Raw genomic sequence first — 7,394 nt, 5'->3', positions numbered from 1 at the left:
GAAGACGTGCACATTCACGTCAGAGATTCCTGCGTGTTAATTTTAGCTAACTTGAATATACACTCATGGTTTTGCAGTGTACACTATAGGCATTCAACAGTGGGTATTGGGTATATTGCAGGGGGAAGTCTGTTGATCGTTTGATCTGAAGTTTCAGGTTAAGGCTGGTGTGTTTTGGATATGATTATCTTCGGCTGAACTTCGGGTCTGAGGGAACATTTAGGACAGGGGCACTTAGATTAAGGCTGGTTTTCCTTATTCCTGTCGCTTCCCTGGTAATTCAAGTGGTTAACCCTAATACTCTTTACTATTGTTTACTTGAAATGTTGATTTAAGAATTACAGAAAGTACACAAAATGACCCAGGGGGTGGACTGTATCTGTTACAGTCAGATGAGCAGGCTTGCAGCGCACGGGACACAATGACAACTTGATTTCGCCTGTGGTTGCCTGAACCTGTGACCTGAAGGGAATTGGCTTGAAAATGTATTTTCCCCCACAAAGCATGACCAGGGCAGACTGTGGTGCAATGGACCTCATGGTGACCAGGGCAGACTGCACTACAATGGGCCTCATGTTGGACTTGTCTTGAAAAGAGCTGTAGGGCTGACACAAAGAGACAAGAGTTTTCACATCAGCGATTTCTACAGCTACCTTGTTTTTCTGCTAAATCTGGGTACGTAGGAAGAAATGTCTGAAACCCCCGTAAAGGTGATTGTGGACCTTTTGTGATTCAATAAATTCAACAGCGGCAAAGGTGTAACAATGAAAGTATGTCACTTTAAGAACACTTCAAAGCCTCTTCAGTGAGTTCACCTCTACATGATTCAGGCTCAGTCACATGAAGGCTGAATTCTAAAACGGACAAAAAGTAGTAATCTCTTAAAACCCTATATTCTTAATTGACCAGGGTCCCCCAGGTTCACTAGTATGTCCCCTTTTCATGAAATATCTTTACCAAAAATCACACCCGTGTGAAGTGAGGGGCACTCTTATCATTATACATCATCATCTCATGAACAACTGAATTTCATTGTCATTTCAACTTTCTCTTCATTGTCGATGGCATTTAATGTTTGTGTTGCCACAAATGTACGTCATATTTGAGGCACATATGACCTAATTTCTCCTTTCATTGTCAATGGCAAATATGAGACATGAGGGGACAAAACCTGTATATAGGAGGGGCTAGCGCCCCTTAAAATGTCTGTCTTATTTTATATGTTATTTTATATGTTTATATTTTATATATTCTATATATATATATATATATATATATATATATATATATATATATATATATATATATATAATACGCACGCACGCACGCACGCACGCACGCACGCACACGATATAGAGTTCTCTTGTGCGGACAGCTGTGAGGAAGTGTAGTAACGGGTACGGGTGAGTCATGGTTTCCACTGAGTTGCTGGCCTTTGGGTTCTGACTAGACCTTGCAGTTGCCACAGAACCTCTCCGATACACAAGCCAGACTAAACTTGTTGTGAGACCATGGGACACTGTGCGTGCGTGCGATGCGTGCGTGCGTGCGTGCGTGCGTGCGTGCGTGCGTGCGTGCGTGCGTGCGTGCGTGCCCACGCACCCCGTGCATGCGCGTGAGAAAGAGAGAGAGGGCGTCATATTGGGAGAATGTTCCAACAGCGTCTACACTTCATTCGTAGGTTAAGGGTATTTTTGTGTGTCAACTAACACACACAGGTGCAAATCTGAAGTGTTGCATTATGCTTCACTTGTAAACTAGTAAACCTACAACAGAAATTGTTGATCTACAACCTTCGTTGCTTGCTGAAAAAGAGAATGACAGAGTCAGAGGCGGTGATATTTAGAGGTGATTGATTGATTGATTGATTGAAAAATGTATTAACAGTTTGCAGAATTACAGTACATTTCAAGCACAAACTCAATACAAAGGCTGTTAACTGTGAGTGGACGACCCAATTAAGCATTACACTTGTTTCCAATAGGGTCCACAATGTTCAATTCATCAAAAACATTTAGAGACGTACAAATAGACACTTCTATATAGACAAAGGACAGAACAGGAATTCATCATAAAGGAGGTAAAAGGGAAAAGAAACATATACAGTGAGGGAAAAAAAGGGGTGGGCGGTGGGGGGGATTCACGTTCAGCTCCGTTCATTTGTTTGTTTTCCTTGGAGGAGCTGCGTTGGGTCCCCAAGTTGGCTCCGTGGCCGTACCTTGAGTTGGCTGTGTGGCCGTGACCATCTCTTGTGTTGTCCTTGTGTTGGGTCCCCAAGTCGGCTCAGTGGCCGTACCTTGAGTTGGCTGTGTGGCCGTGACCGTCTCTTGTGTTGTTAAGCCAGATCGAGTGCAATCGGCTGATTGGCTGACTGCATGTTGGCAGATTGGCTAGAAGTGCTCACACTTCAAGCTGTAAATGACAGGATGTTTGTGAAGCATCCCCAGCAATAAAGATGAAAGTGTGAGAGAGAGAGATCTTCCTTATTGAACTTATGCTAGAGCCACATCTATAGCTACATGTGTCATCGTACAGTATGTCATCTCATGAGAATGTACGTGTGCTTGAGTGTGTGTGATTGTATATCTGTGTATGTGGCTGTGAGAGGGTCTACTCTAAGTGTTTCTACGTGTGTATTTGCGTGTGCGCACATGAGGGAGTATTTTTCTGGTCACCAGGGTGCGTGTGCGTGCGTGTGCGTGCGTGCGTGCGTGCGTGCGTGCGTGCGTGCGTGCGTGCGTGCGTGCGTGCGTGCGTGCGTGCGTGCGTGCGTGCGTGCGTGCGCACGTGCGTGCGTGCGCCTGTGCGAGTCCCACATGTCAAACCACTTAAGCTACAAGAGTCAGTGGTCTCGGTTCTTCACACTCTCACAAGGGGACCCTCTCAAGCTACTTGTCAGTGGTGTGTTAAGCTGCAATAGTCGCACCATAACTTTCCAAAATTGATTCGATTCTGGGCTGTGTTTGTCTTGGCTGGGGCTTGTCTTTGTGGTTGATGGCTGAGAGAGAAGAGAGAGGAGAGACGGTGGGGGGCTTGAAGGAGAGGGACTGGAGAAAATGAAGAGAAATGCAGAGAGAGAGTGGAAACCGCGGGGGAAGATAAAGTAGATTGGGGGATAACGTAGAGGGTGAGGAAGGGGTGGCGCGAGGAGAGATGGAGGGAGTGGAAGGATGGAGAGAGTATGGGAGGAGAGAGCACAGAAATGGATGGCGAGGGAGAGATTGGTTGGTGAAAAGAGTGGATTGGCCATATTCAGTGCATTATGTAAGACCTTAAACAGGTCCGGTCTGGTCCCAGAGTGTTGATGTGAGAGTTGTAGGCCCCTTGGGTCAGGTGGCCTCTCTCGTAGCCCTCCCATATGGTCTGCATTTCCCCTTCCCACCTCCGCCCTCCGTCTAATTGGCAGGTAATGTATCGTCCCCCTCCCCTATGCCCCTCCGTCGGTCCTTTATTAGTGGGCCGGCCCGGTGCTGCGGCGGTGGAGCCCACAGTGGCTCCGGGCTTGGCACCGTGCCACAAAGAGGCCCCCGCGCTGATACATTATATGGCGGCAGGTTTCATCAAGGTGTTCATTTCAGGAGCGTCTCTCGTCTATTTTGGCTACTTTGCTTTCTCTCTGCCTCTCTCTGTCTCTGTCTCTATCCCCCCCTCCTTTTCCATTGGCTGGGGGAAGGTAAATCAAAGCTGGGGGCCTGATACTGGAGACATTCTTTCAATCTGATTGTGGTTGCTTCCCCCGCCCACAGTGCAGTCGACCGTACTGTACACGCACGCACGCATACGTGCACGTGCGTGCACACACACACACACACACACACACACACACACACACACACACACACACACACACACACACACACACACACACACACACACACACACACACACACACACACACACACAGAGGCACAAATGCAAATGATGACACAAAGACAGGCGGAGAGACACAGGTATACACAGTTAAATCAATGTAAATGTAAATTTTTACAGTTAAGAGTTAATTCACTGCGGAATATACAATTCCACAAACGCGTACACACACACACACACAACATGGAGGCTCACACAAATGGCCAGATTAAAATTGGTATGCACATGTGCAACTGTGCACACATGTACAGTGTACACCCGCGCACATACACACACACACGCACGCACGCATGCACACACACACACACACACACACACACACACACACACACGCCATAAAGGTTAATTTATCACTCTTTCTCTCTGCAGCAGAGGCCTGGCTGTCTCTCGCTCACATCCAGTGAGGGAGCTTAGTTTTACAGCCTCCCTCGCCCGTTCGCTCGCACACTGCTAAGCATAACAATACGCCGCCAGACATGTGTTTGTCATAAAGCGCTAGGCTCACAATTACATTACAGCAGTTTACACTTTGAACAATGTTCAAAAAGAAATCACAGTGCACCGCATTTTAAACCGTGCGCGTGCGCGGTATAATGTTCATAATGCTCTGGTGATTTTCCACTGCTGCCGGACTTAGTGAGGGCCTAACTACAGTAAAACAACATGGTCCAATCAACCTAAGTATGCCTGTTAGTTAGGCCTACATGCCAAACCCTGTTTGTTATGCCTGACAGGCCAAGTCTTTCCCCTGCAGCTCTTCCATGTATGGGCCTGACCGTGCTCTAGCTTGGCCAAGCTTTAGAGGCCCAGATTATTCCATTGTCAAGTTAGCTGGCTGCTAACAGATGCACACAGTGAAATCATCAGTGTTCATTGAACTCGTAGATTGTAAAAAAATCACACTTGTGTGAAGTGAGGGGCAACCACTGTGGCTGCCACATGACGTCACTGCTTAAGTACCGAGGTACACAGAGCGTGTGTGCACGTAATACGCGGATACTCGAGCCCTGCATACGAAATAAAGGTCAGAAAGTGAATTATCGCTATGTAACAGGTCCTGCGAATGTTATTTAATTCATCCAAAACATACATTTTGTAACCGAGGATCATATCGTTTAGAGAAATGAGGCTCAAATCGAGCTTGTTTTGATCCAAAAAGAAGAATCTGAGATATTACGATTCTAAAAACTGAGTTCCCATAGACAGCATAAGCCAGCGGAAATTTCACTTCAGTTTGTATTTACATTTTTTTCATCGTACGTTATGAGGCCATAGAGAACACAGTTATGAACTGTAATCAATTTATATTAAAATAGGCATCAAAAGGCGATCTCTGCGGTAAAATAGTTAATACTGTAGGCCGACGTGTAGTCGTGTACACCCTATGACATGAAACAAAAAGTTTGACATCACGGAGCGAACACTTTTTGTGGGAGAATTTCACAGCAGATATACCGTAGTTTTTACCACATTATGATCTCCTCACATCAGAACAATATAATTTATTTACCGTGTGTTCAAAGTTTCTCTTTAACAATCGATTGACACAGAGTATTTGGCTGTGTGAGTGACATAAGCAACGTGAGCCCTGCCTATCGAGTCCTGTGTGTGTGTGTGTGTGTGTGTGTGTGTGTGTGTGTGTGTGTGTGTGTGTGTGTGTGTGTGTGTGTGTGTGTGTGTGTGTGTGTGTGTGTGTGTGTGTGTGTGTGTGTGTGTGTGTGTGTGTGTGTGTGTGTGTGTGTGTGTGTGTGTGTGTGTGTGTGTGTGTGTGTGTGTGTGTGTGTGTGTGTGTGTGCGCGCGCGGGACCTAAACGTATTCAGAGGGCTTGAACCTTGGCCCCCTACTTTTTTCCATGTACACCACATACTGTATCATCCCGAAAAATATGCAACCTACAAGCGTTGTGCGACACATTGTGAGCTTGATTTGCCGAATGTTCGCCTCATGTGGTCTCCGTCCCCCCTGTCCCCCCGTCCCCCCCCGTCCCATCCCCTGTCCCCTGTCCCCCCGTCCCATCCCCTGTCCCCCTGTCCCCCTGTCCCATCCCCTGTCCCCTGTCCACAAGCAGAGTTCCGTCCCACGTTGCGGGAGGGTCTTTGCGACCCGGTGGACGTCTAGCGGGGACCGTAGCACATGGAAGAGCTCAATTACATAACTTAAGACTTTCATTAGCCTCTCTGCTCCGTTGGGCTGCTCTGGGAGACGTCCAGATGTGACTTCATGAAGGACCCTCTCTATGAGCTGCCTGTTCCGCTCCGCTCCGCTAGGCCCCCACCCCCCACCACCACTCCCCACATCCCTGCAGCTGTAAGCACTCAAAAAGAACGAGGGAGGGTGGGGAGAGTGGTTTATTAATAACGCCCACCCCCTCCAACCACGCACGCACGCACGCACACACACGCACACACACACACACACATGCACACACACACACACACACACACACACACACACACGCACGCCCCTATAAGCCCTCCAACCCAGATCCAGCCCCACCCTGCAGTCCCCACCCCCCCACCTCCCCATTGGCTTCCCATAGGGCTTCTAAAGTAGGCCAATAAGTCTTTTAGCATGTGGGCTCGCTGTCAGCCTGGGGTGGCTGACTAGACGGGGCTCGCAGATCCAGGAGCGGCAGGAGGAGGAGCAGGAAGTGGCAGGGAGACGCTCTCTGAGAAGTGGCCCAAGTACACAACACACCTCCTCGCCGCCGCCTCCGCACACACACACGCACGCACACACGCGCGCACGCACAATCGCACATACGAAGAGGTGTTTGTATGCTTGTGCTACACGCTTGCATACGGAACGTCCACAGTCCAGAGTGTTAACAATATACTGAGGATTTTACTGTGTAGACTGTAGAGAGACTCGGACACTGTATAGAGAGATGCTTAACACAGACACGTACACGCATGTGCGCTCACACACACACACACACACACATCGAATGCACAAATGCACACATATACACACACAGTAACACACACACACACACACACACACACACTCTCCTCCAGAGTGTGTGTGTGTGTGTGTGTTGTGTTTATTTTACCTGCAAATACTATAAATCTGCATAGCACTCCATTATTGTAAATATAGTACCATACTATTTTTACTTAAGTAAAAGTATTAATACCACAATGTAGAAATACATAGTAGTGGCCTGGGCCGTGGCTCAGTGGTCCAGGCACCTTGGCTGGTAATCTAGTCTGGCAGTGTGCCGCGGGTTCGACTCCCGATCCCGACGGCCTTTACTGTCTTCCCCCCATCTCTCTCCCCATTTCCTGTCAGCCTACTGTCTGTCCCTCCATAAAAAAGGCGAAAGCCACAAAAAAAAACATTAAAAAAAAAAAAAAAAAAGACATAGTAGTAAAAGTCTGGTATTCAAAATGTACTTGAGTAAAAGTACAAAAGTGTTGGCATCAAGTACCAAAAGTAAAAGTACAGAAGTTAACATTAACATCACATTTATTTCAAAATAAAATCATTATTAGATGTGAGTAGAAGTAAAGTAAAGTGAAAA

Source organism: Electrona antarctica, assembly GCF_951216825.1.
Source record: "Electrona antarctica genome assembly, chromosome: 18".
Lineage (NCBI taxonomy): Eukaryota > Metazoa > Chordata > Actinopteri > Myctophiformes > Myctophidae > Electrona > Electrona antarctica.
This window is presented reverse-complemented; position numbering follows the sequence as displayed.